Source organism: Gadus morhua, chromosome 4 (assembly GCF_902167405.1).
Source record: "Gadus morhua chromosome 4, gadMor3.0, whole genome shotgun sequence".
Lineage (NCBI taxonomy): Eukaryota > Metazoa > Chordata > Actinopteri > Gadiformes > Gadidae > Gadus > Gadus morhua.
The window spans coordinates 22600789-22613236 of NC_044051.1; positions in this window are offsets into that span (position 1 = coordinate 22600789).

The following is a 12448-nucleotide window of genomic DNA, read 5'->3' on the forward strand; positions in this document are numbered from 1 at the left end:
ACAAAATAACGTTATAAGTCTTTATCACCTAGTTTAGGTCAACGAAAATGAAGACATTTTAGCAGTCTTATTTTCGTAAAACACTTTTTAGTCTTGTTTTATTCGCCAACTATATTGTACTATGCTTTTAATCACAGCTATTGTCACACGCCCAGCATCCACGTTGCGTCCAGTCTCGTTTTTCTAACGCGATAAAGGCTTGTTGATGACGACTTAGTCATAATTTTCATTGCCAAAAGCAACACTATTCTGGCGGCCTGTTTCCATTCCAGGGTTATTCTAGTCTTAGTGTCTAGCTGTTTTAGTCTATTCGTTTTAGTTACGTCTATATTCTTTCTAGTGTTATCGAAATATATTGCACTATGTATTTAACTACAGTTATTGTCACACGCCCAGCATGCACGTTGCGTCCTGTTTGTTGTTTGTTTGTTTGTTTGTTTTTCTTTCTCACGCGATAAAGGTTCGTGATGACGATATTTTGTCATTATTTTCGTTGCTAAAAGCGACATTATTTGCAACTACTGGTGGTGGTGGTTATCAGGTACTAAATTCATAAAGCAAAATTCGGTTTCATAACTCAGGTTAACCTGCAGCAACCCCGGCGAGTGTGACCACGTCGGTGGATCATCTAGAAAACACTCTTGAGTTCGCTGTCACGTCAGTGGCGTAAAATAGGAAAATAAAACTCAAGGTTGCAGCGGCAACCCCGGTGAGTGCGTGACCACGTCGGTGGCACATCAAGGGCACTCGTGAGTATGACCACGTCGGTGGCACGTTATCTAGTACTCATGGTTTGACTGCAGTAACCCCGGTGAGTGCGTTGCCCACGTCGGTGGGAACAACTCAAGCACCCGTGAGTTCGTTGCGCACGTCGGTGCGGTACAACACAGAACTCTACGTTCGTTGCAGCAAATCCGGTGAGTGCGTTGCCCACGTCGGTGGGAACAACTCAAGCACTCGTGAGTTCGTTGCGCACGTCGGTGCGGTACAACACAGAACTCCACGTTCGCTGCAGCAACCCTGGTAGTGCGTTGACCACGTCGGTGGGCACTACTCAGGCACATGCAAATTTAATTACCACGTCGGTGGCATAATATCAAAAGCTCAAGTGCAGGGCACTCGGAGTTCATTGACCACGTCGGTGTTTAACACGGAAGTTCACAATATTTGCTGCAGCAACACCGGTGAGTGCGTGACCACGTCGGTGGCACAGCAAGGGCACTCGTGATTTCGTTGACCACGTCGGTGTTCAACACGGAACTTCACAATATTTGCTGCAGCAACACCGGTGAGTGCGTGACCACGTCGGCGGCACATCAAGGGCACTCGTGAGTTCGTTGACCACATCGGTGTTTCAACGCGAAAGCACTCAGGTCACGCAGCGACCCCGGAGAGTGAATCGACCACGGCAGTTGGTACAGCACGAAAGCACTCGTGGCTCGCTGCGTAACAGCTGCAGAGTGCTCTAAATTTTAATTGATCTCGCTGAGGTATTTTAAGTCGACTGCTTTTACGTGATTCATCGATCTCGCTGACGGTTTTAAGCTTATCGTTTTATGGTATGTATGATTGACTCTTAATATGTCGTATATTGGGTATGCCTTTTATCTTCCAGAAGCAGTATAGATCCTTGTCCACTTCTTCTACGCGGGTATGTATGGTCTCATTACCCCCTTTCGCTATTCTATTTTTGGGGTCGGCTCCGCCCCTGCCAGTCCCGGCAGGACATGCCGAGTTATCTCCTACTTCTGGCGAAGGCCTACGTCCTCTCTTTTGGGGAAGGCTCCGCCCCTGCTAGTCCTGGCAGGATACGCCGAGTCCGCACGTCACCCTGGATCAGTGACGAGGCTCATGCCAAAGATTTACCATGCAAAATATTCCCATGTCGTTATTTAAATAAATCCTGTTCATACTTATCGGTGATCGAGTCTTTATGGGAGAAATGTTAAGCTTGCTGGTAGTTCTACCAGGAGGACTCAAATCACGCGCGGCTGGCCACCAATCACCTGCCTACACCTGCTCTATAAAGAGTAGTCTAACATATGTCTTTGCTGCTCAGGTCTTCGTTCGACGCACCTCCATCCACCCCACCACCACCAGGTCGGCCTCAGTCTACTTGTCCAGGGGAAGGCTCCGCCCCTGCTAGTCCTGGCAGGATACGCCGAGTCCGCACGTCACCCTGGATCAGTGACGAGGCTTATGCCAAAGATTTACCATGCAAAATATTCCCATGTCGTTATTTAAATAAATCCTGTTCATACTTATCGGTGATCGAGTCTTTATGGGAGAACAAACCGTTTGAAAATTTAGCAAGTTATGGTTATTTAAAAAGTACATGTACATGTACCACTACCAACAGCAGCTGACTGTGGCAAGTTGGCCGCCAGTGCGGACGTTCGACTCCATTGGCCAGCAGAATATGCATATATGAGTTTTTTAAATGACATTTTCTCAAAATTCGGTCTATAGCTCACTTCAAAGTGCTGACATAATGCAATTTGCAAAGGCCAAAATATGCATATGTGAGTTTTTCAAAAGACATTTTCTCAAATTCTATACAGTAAAATCACATGGTTCCTTGTGCACAAGTAGTCTGTACAACAGTTAGTATGTTCATATCAGTCAGTGCCTGAACTTGTGTGAAATTCGGTCTATAGCTCACTTCAAAGTGCTGACATAATGCATAATTAGCAAAGGCGAAAATATGCATAGGCTATGTGAGTTTTTTTTATATATATATAGCTATATAATTGGGCTTAAAATAAAGTATTTCTGTACACCTTATTGTTGTTAAAAAATCCTTTTGGCGTTAAAGGCGACGCAATGAAAAATTTGGGTGCACCTAAATTTTCTGCTGGTGCACCTAAAAAAAATAAGTTAGGCGCACCAGTGCAACCAATGCAAAATGTTAGTCTGGAGCCCTGTCGGTGTATACAATGAGGGGTTTCTGACCTGTACATAGATTAACATCAAAATGTTGTAGTTCTAGAATGAGAGCTAATAGCTCTTTCTCAATTGTTGAATAGTTTATCTGATGCCGGTTGAACTTCTTGGAAAAGTATGCAACAGGATGCTCAACATTGTCATTCTCACCATGTTATAACAACACAGCCCCAGCGGCATCATCACTAGCATCTACGGCCACTGAAAATGGTTGACTAAAATCAGGAGACTGGAGTACAGGGTAATTACATAACATGGACTTCAGTTTGTCAAATGCCTTTTGGCCAGATTCGTTGCAGACAAAATTCTCTCTCTTCTTGAGCAAGTTTGTTAATGGTAAGGGCTTTCTTATCAGTGGGAACAGCAAAAGCCATAATTGTCTGATCTTTAACATCAACAGGCACCACCTGACCTAGGTCAATAACGTGTCCAAGATAAGTTACATGGGTACATCCAAATTCGCTCTTGGACAAATTAACTGTTAAGTTCTGAGGGAAGAGTTCCTTCCTTTCGTGTCTGAGGGATTTGTTTCTCCAAGTGAAAATGTGTAAGCACTGGTATTGGGCAAATCTTTGATCACAGAATGAATCATTATTTGGAATGTTGCTGGCGAATTCTTCATTCCACATGGAAGAACATTGTATTCGTACAGCCCAGAAGGTGTGACGAAAGCAGAGATTTCTCTGCCACGTTCAGTTATTGGAACACACCAATAACCTTTTAACAGATCAATCTTAGTGAGAAACTTTCACTACCCTACTTTGTCAACACAATCATCAACCCTTGGGATTGGAAAAGCATCAGTCTTGCTACCAGCATTAACTTTTCTATAGTCAGTACAAAATCTTGTGCTGCCATCAGGCTTTGGTACAAGCACACATGTCGAACTCCAATTGGATAGTGATGGCTGAATGATGCCGTGCTTTAACATGTAAACCAATTCCTCTTCAGCTAACTTACATTTCTTAGGACTAATCCTATATGGATGTTGTTTGATTAGTTGAGTGTCACTTAGGTCAACATCATGGACTGCTACATGGGTTCTCTTAGGAACGTCAGGAAACAAATCTTGATACTTAAGTACCAAGTCCCTCATTTGAGCTTGTTGCCAAGGCTCTAAATGTGACATTTTCACATCAAGGTTCTGCAAAACCTCAGAATTGGACAATTTACAAGGAATGACTTCAGGTTTGATGGAGGGTTTCTCCTCCTGACAATGATCATCTACAGAACTCGCATCCTGGCTAACAACTGAGACAGCCTGTACAGCTCTGTCATGGTAGCGTTTCAACATGTTGATGTGGCACAACTGTCTTGACTTTCTCCTATCTGGAGTTGTCACAATGTAATTGAGGTCATTAACCATATAATAGATTTCATAGGGACCATGAAATATAGCCTGCAGGGGATTGGACTGCAGGGGGGACCAAACAAGGACTTTTTCTCCCGGCTTAAATGTCCTTGTCCTAGCCTTGCAGACATACCAAGTTCTCATCTTCTCTTTAGTTGCCACAAGATTATCCTTGGCTAGCGCACAGGCTCTATATAACCCTAACCCTAAAATTCAGGACATAATCCAACAGATTGACATGAGTCTCTTTGTTAGTCCACTGCTCACTCAGCAGGGCCAACGGTCCTCTTACCTGGTGTCCAAAAACCAGCTCAAAAGGGCTGAAGCCCAGGGAATCTTCAATTGACTCCCTAGCCGCAAACAACAACAAATGAACTCCTTCATCCCAGTCCTTCTCATTCTCATAGCAGTACGTCTGAATCATGGTTTTCTGAGTGGCGTGGAATCTTTCCAACGACCCTTGTCTCTCAGGATGATAGGCACTTGAAGTGATCTGTCTAATTCCTACCTGATAAACAACCTGCTGAAACAATCCGGTGGTGAAATTACTACCCTGATCGGATTGGATCTCCTTAGGCAGACCAAACAAAGTGAAAAACTTAATCAAGGCCCTAGAAATAGTAACGGCTTTGATATTTCTAAGTGGAATTGCTTCAGGGAACCACGTTGAAGCACACATGATAGTCAGCATGTACTTATTTCCAGTTCTCGTTCTAGGTAAAGGTCCTACACAATCCACAATAACCCTGGAGAAAGGTTCACCAAAGGCTGGGATAGGTTTCAACGGTGCCACAGGAGGGTCTAACTGGTGTTTACCCACCACTTGACAAGTGTGGCATGTGCGACAGAAGGTTGCAACATCTTTGCGCAAACCTGGCAAGAAGAATTGCTTCATTATCTTGAAAACAGTCTTGTTAACACCAAGATGACCACCTAGAGGTAAACTATGTGCCATAGTAAGTATGTCCTTCCTGTAAACTTTAGGTACAACAACCTGATTGACGACTGCCATATCTTCATTGGCAGGAATATCAGGGGGATGCCATTTTCGCATCAAAACCCAATCTTTAAGGTAATAACCAACTGGTAGACAATTTCGTCATCTGGGAGAGCTTTTTCTCTCAATTCAGCAATCTCAGGATCACTGCTTACTCAGTGATCAACTGCTTTCTTGACAAAGATAAATCATCAGACACTTGTAAATCATTCCCAGCGTCTTGTGGTGACCTACTACTGTCCTTCTCAAAGACTGTACTAAGAAAAGTATCTGACAACTCATCAAAACCTGAACTCTTACTAGAGCCACTATCTGACCCCTGCTCTGAATGATCATGGTCTTGATTCAACAAAGTGCTAGATTGCAGAGTCCTCCTCTTCTTTTGCCTTTTTGACCATAGCTCGAGTCACTGCACATGAAGGGAAAATCTCAATGTCTAAATTAGACTCATCTTCAGTGCTCGGCTTAGAGGTTAACTGAACCGAGGGGACGACTTTTCCACCAGCTAGGTCGTTGCCGAGTAAAAGAGAAATACCTTTGATAGGGAAGCTGGACATTAGCCCCACTTTAACTTGTCCTGTTACTAAGTCTGACTTCAGAAAAACAGAGTGCAGAGGCACAGTCACAATTCTCCCCTCAATACCCTGAACAAGAATGAAGTCACCCATTTCAGTGTCTTCATTTCCACAGGAGGGCAATGCCTCTCTCAACAAAAGCGACTGGGAAGCCCCAGTATCGCAGAGAATTTGAATGGGTTGAGGAGCAGAATTTTCACTTGGAGAAACAAATCCCTCAGACACGTAAGGAAGGAACTCTTCCCTCAGAAGATCAGACGACTCCGTTTTTTTAGCATTGTCAGGACAAAATGATGCCATTGAACCGCACTCAATAGACATTTCTGTCAAAGACTTCACCAAAGCGTTAGGCGAAGCCTCTTTTACCCGCTAAGAGTTAGGCACTCAGACAAAACATGACCTGGTTTCTTACAATAATGACACGTAGGACCCGTGGGCACCTCCTTCTTGGTGTCACTAAACTTGTTCTTGATATAAGCACTTCTCTCTTTAACATCCATTGCATGTGCTAAATATGGTTTACAACCATTCTTCTTAGGTGGATATATCCTATCATGAGACCCAAACTTAGATTTGTGAGTGAGTGAATACTCATCTGCAAACCTAGCATCTTTGTGTGGACGCATCTTTCTCATCAAGATAAGACTTAATATCATCCTTAACACACCGCTTAAATTATTCAACCATCATTGACAGCTCTAGATGCACACCAACGCTCAAAGAATACCTCTTTATCATGAGCAAATTCAACATACGTCTGGCTATCAGCCTTTCTGAGACCACGAAATTTCTGCCTATATGCCTCTGGAACCAGCTCGCAAGCTGTCAAAATGGCTTGCTTAACCACATCATATCTTGAGGCATCATCAACATCATATCTTGAGGCATCATCAACAGACAAAGCTGAATAGACTCAATGTGCTTTTCCTTTTATAACACTTTGTAGCATCAAGGACCAATATTCTGTATGCCCTTATTCTGTATTTTTTCTCTTTCCAGTTCAATTCTTTCTCGTTCAATCAACATTTGTTCTTTTTCCACTCTATCATGTCTTTCTCTATCCTCTCTGTCTCTCTCCAATTTCCATTTATCCAGTTCAAACTGTCTTTCGTTGTCTCTTTCATTAGCACATTATTTTTCTCTTTCATTCTCCAACTGAATCAGTCGTATTTTTAACTCAGTTTCAGAGCTAGGCGTAGGTTGATGCTCACCATCAATGTCTACAAACTGAGCTAAGTTTGCACACAGACTCATCATAAAAATGTTGTGCTATCAATTTAGCAATCTGAGCTTTTGTTTAGCTTACATTAATCTTAACTAGGTTTAGATTAATGTAAGCTAATGTAAGATTTAGCAACTTCCAATAGGTCAGCTTTTCTCAAATCCTGCAGGCCCTTAACAGGAGGTAATTCCAAAAACTCTTGCACTGCTGCTGCCATGATAATGAAATAAATCAGTCCGATTCCAATTGCCTTTTCAAAATTTCTTAGTACCTATGACTCATCAAAACCGGTTCAGATCCCGGACGAGCCCCCAATTTTGTTACGCGTTAAAATGGCAGCAAAGGCAGGCAGAGAGTCATGGATGAGTTTCGAATATTTATCTGAAAAACGTCAGCATCAAGGTTTTCATTACCATGTTGTTTTTTCAGGTTTTCTGTGCCCGGCCGTGGATCCGTGGCCCACCGACGGGCCCACCGTCTGGGCCTGGCTCCAGATGGGGGCCCCAGGCTTCCTCCGGGCAGGGTCCCTCCTCCTATCTCTTTCTCTCCTGTCCTTTCATGGAGTCTTTGTGAACCATTCTTAGTCTGGCCCCTCACCTGAGACCACTTTGCCATGGGAGACCCTACCAGGAGACCAAGGCTCCAGACAACACAGCCCATAGGTTCACAGGGACACGTAATCCTCTCCACCATGATAAGGTGACGGTTCCAGTAGAGGTAGCCTTCACCCTGATTTTTCTAGCCCCTAACCCTGATTATTCTAGCCCTAACCCTGATTATTCTAGCCCTTACCCTTATTACTCTAGCTCTTACCCCGATTATTCTATCTCTTACCCTGACTATTCTAGCCCTAACCCTGATTTTTCTAGTCCTAACTGTATTCTAACACATACCCTGATTATTCAAGCCCTTACCCTGATTATTCTAGCCCTTACCCTGATTATTCTAGCCCTAACCATATTCTAACACTAACCTCTATCTCTCATCTAACAACCTTCTTGACCCTCACCAGTCAGGCTTCAAGAAGGCACACTCCACCGAGACGGCTCTCCTCGCGGTGACTGAGTCCCTCCGTGCTGCCAGAGCCTCGTCCCTCTCATCTGTTCTCATTCTCCTCGACATGTCTGTAGCATTTGACACGGTGAACCACCAGATCCTTTTGCCGAACTTGGCATCGCTGAATCTGCTCTTTCCTGGTTCATATCCTACCTGACGAACCGCACCTATCAAGTGACATGGAATGGCTCCTTGTCCAAACCTTGCACGCTTGAAACTGGTGTCCCTCAAGGCTCTGTACTGGGGCCTCTTCTGTTCTCCCTCTATACCAGGTCTCTGGGCTCGGTAATTGCATCACACGGCATTTCCTGTCACTGCTATGCTGACGACACTCAGCTATTTCTCTCTTTCCCCTCATCTGATAAAACCCTGATTGCAACACGCATATCGGAATGTCTGGCGGACGTCAGCACCTGGACAACTGCCCATCACCTGAGGCTTAACCTCAACAAAACCGAGCTCCTCCAAATTCCAGGGAAAGATTGCCCACACATGGACTTACTGGTCACCGTCGAGAACATCACTGTATCTCCCTCTCCAACTGCCAGAAACCTCGGTGTGGTATTGGACAATCAATTATCCTGCACTGCAAACATCACTGCGGTCGCCCGATCCTGCAGATTTGCACTTTACAACATCCGTAAAATCCGGCCCTTCCTCACAAGGGAAGCAGCTCAGCTTCTAGTCCAATCACTGGTCATCTCCCGCCTCGACTACTGCAACTCACTCCTGGCTGGACTTCCTGCCTCTGCGATTAAACCTTTGCAGCGCATCCAGAATGCGGCAGCGCGCCTCGTGTTCAATCTACCGAAGTTCTCCCATGTGACCCCCCTCTTCCGGGACCTCCACTGGCTCCCTGTAGTAGCTCGCATCAAATTTAAGACGATGGTACTGGCATACAAGGAAGTCGATGGAACTGCCCCTGCCTACCTCCAATCATTGCTAAAGCCACACACCCCAGCTCGATCCCTCCGCTCAACTACCTCAGCTGGACGTCTGGAACCGCCATCGCTAAGAGCTAGCAAAGGCCGTTCAGCAAAGTCACAACTTTTCTCGGTTTTGGGATCTCACTGGTGGAACGAGCCCCCTGCCACTCTCAGGACCGCAGAGTCGCTCACTATCTTCCGAAAAAGACTCAAGACTCACCTGTTCAGAGTCCACCTCGACTCTGCATAGCCACCCTCCCCCTTCTGGCCACCACACACTGTATTGTATTGTATTGTATTATAGTACTTAACTGTGTAGCAACTGCAGTAGCTGCTATCATGGCTGTAACACGGGGAATTGATTAGCCTAGCGATTGTGGTACTTGCACTTGGTTCTATGAACATCCTTTCTGTACCGACAGCGATATATTGATGCACTTCTTATGACAAATGTACTTATTGTAAGTCGCTTTGGATAAAAGCGTCTGCTAAATGCCCTAAATGTAAATGTAAACCCTGTGTATTCTAGCCCTTACCCTGATGATTCTAGACCTAACCCTGATTATTCTTACCCTAACCCTGATTATTCTAACACTTACCATGAATATTCTAGCCCTAAACCTGATTAATCTAGCCCTTACCCTGATGATTCTAGACCTGACCCTGATTATTCTAGCCCTTACCCTGATTATTCTAGCCCTGACCCTGGTTATTCCAGCCCTTACCCTGATTATTCTGGCCCTAACCGTATTCTGACCCCTTTAATCCAACCAAACCAAATGTTTCACACACTAAACATTTTAGTTAGGTTAATAATTTCAGCCATATTGTTTCTACTGTAGATAAACCTTATAATATATAGTAATTATGCATGTTTTATATAACCCGGACATTTAACTGGTTATTTTGAGTTTATTTATAAACCTTTGATTGCCTACCTTATAATTCCATGATCTGCTCTGAACACAAACAATAGAAATTCGGCCCAGCAGAAATCTATTACCGATCTCTTCTCTTATCCATCCATTATCCATCCCTTATCCATCCCTTGTAGAGATCTCAATCTCTGTCCCACCAAATCATGATGGGTCCTCCAGGTGTATCCTTGAGTTCGTGCTCAGGTTCTTGGGGAGATCAAGGCCAATTTGCTTTATTAATAAAGTTGCACTCTTGTATAATTTTCTGGAACCTGTTAACCCCTTGCTGTTGGTTTCCAATATTTGTTGGAAAACGTAAATAATAACATTAATTTAAGGAGAGAAAATAAATATATATTTCTATGCATGATTTACTTTTACCATATCTAAGAATTCAAGCCGTTTTAGGGAAGAAAAAGTGCATAAAAGTGGTCCTCCTAAACTTTTAGGACACAACAGAAGCTGCAGCGATGAGGCCCTCAAACAAAACACAAGGCTACAGAGGGGTGTGTCCCCTCTGTAGCCCTGTGGAACACAGGTGGGCAGTGTTTCCACAGACCAATTAAACAACATACAGGCCCCAAAGGCAGAGAGCGGCTATAGAAAGAGGGACATCAAGAGAAAGCACACCTTTCAAAGTACACTGCAGCTTCCGGATGCGCGTGCGTGCGCACACACACACACACACACACACACACACACACACACACACACACACACACACACACACACACACACACACACACACACACACACACACACGCCAGGTACTGCCCTCTGGGATAGTTTTGACCAAACAGAAGGTGACACACAGTTGACAAGGAAGTGATTCCTGTTTCATGGAAAGACATTTAAGATGTTATAAGACATATAACATAGTTGTCCGATAACATTACATGTTATAGGACTGAATTTAAATACAACATACAAGCTCTAACGATTGAATTAATTTGTTATTTACCATTGATTACATCCGCATATATTTCTTCTTTCAGATGAAATATCATTCATGAGCAAGTAAAAGGCAGGCCTCTTGCACAGAATTAGGTTGGTCGAACCCACAACTTTTAATAGAGTCAAATACCCAAACCACTATTGATTGACTTATACAGCTATGAATGTTAAAGCTATGTAAACGTTGTTCTTTTAGACAGACATTAGTTCAGAGTGGTTCAGAGTCTGAGTACCAAATCAAAGATTGGTTTAAGATTCAGAAGATAAGATTGAAAAGATTTCCGTATTGCACAAAACATTCCCTCTCGGCCCCATCGAGAGGAACATTAAGAGTCTTCTTACCACCATTGCTATTAGCTTGGTCTACAAGAAGATCTTTGCATCATAAAAGCTGTGTGTGTGTGTGTGTGTGTGTGTGTGTGTGTGTGTGTGTGTGTGTGTGTGTGTGTGTGTGTGTGTGTGTGTGTGTGTGTGTGTGTGTGTGTGTGTGTTTGCAGAGCAAAGTCAGGCCATGCGTTACAAAATGCCCTGAAGCACAGGGACTCAGCTTTACCTTGGTCCTATGAGTGGCTCCTTGGGTACAAAGCAAGTGTTTGTGAAGGTTGTGGAGGGAAGCCTCTAATCTATAGGAATCTAAATAGCCATGTCATGTTTGGGATGCAGGTCCGCCTGGTACGTTGAATGCAGCATTCTAGTCTATTCTAGTTAGAAGTCTAGCCATGTACAGTAAAAGAAACACTCTAAGATTGACTTTGGAGGTGAAGAATGAACCCAGCCCACTTTGTATTGGGCGATGAATAGATTATGTTTCTTTGAAATGTGTTATCTAACCCTAAATATAAAAGCAGATGAGGAGGACATAGGATGACCAAGCTGGGAGGACCCTCAATTGTTTTTATTTTCCAGAATAATAAAAACATTGATTAAACTCAACTACTGTAGCTCTTCAAAGTCTTACAGCCGAACATAGTTAAACATTCACACAAACCATGTCCTGTTCACATTTACCACTGGAGAAGGCAAAAAAAACTTGAGCCACATTGATCAAATATTATAACTCAGGGTGTGAAGGAAATCGGGTAGCCTACTTTATCCTCTTTAACACTTTGGAGCATTAAGCATAACATCAAGAGTAAAATGTAATCTATTCAATCTACAGTATATTCCTTCCTTTCAAATGACCAAGTGTGTCAAGCGAAACGTTTGAAAGTATGCTCAAGAGACATTCTCTAGAACAAGGGGGACCAGAGACAGAGGCCAGGGTGGAAAATGCAGCCTCAGTAAAAAGAGGTAATACTGAAAAGATAGCAGAAGACATTTCAAGGGCCCTCTATTCTAAAGCATCAGCGACTGCAAGACCAGCAGTCACAAGTCACAAGTCAGTCACTAAAGGTCTTATGAAAGAAGTATTATTGTTAAATCAATGTGGTATATCAGTCAGTTGATCAGTGGCGTCATCGGTGAATGGATGAGAATTAAGTGGTTTAGGGGTGTGTCTAAAAAATCA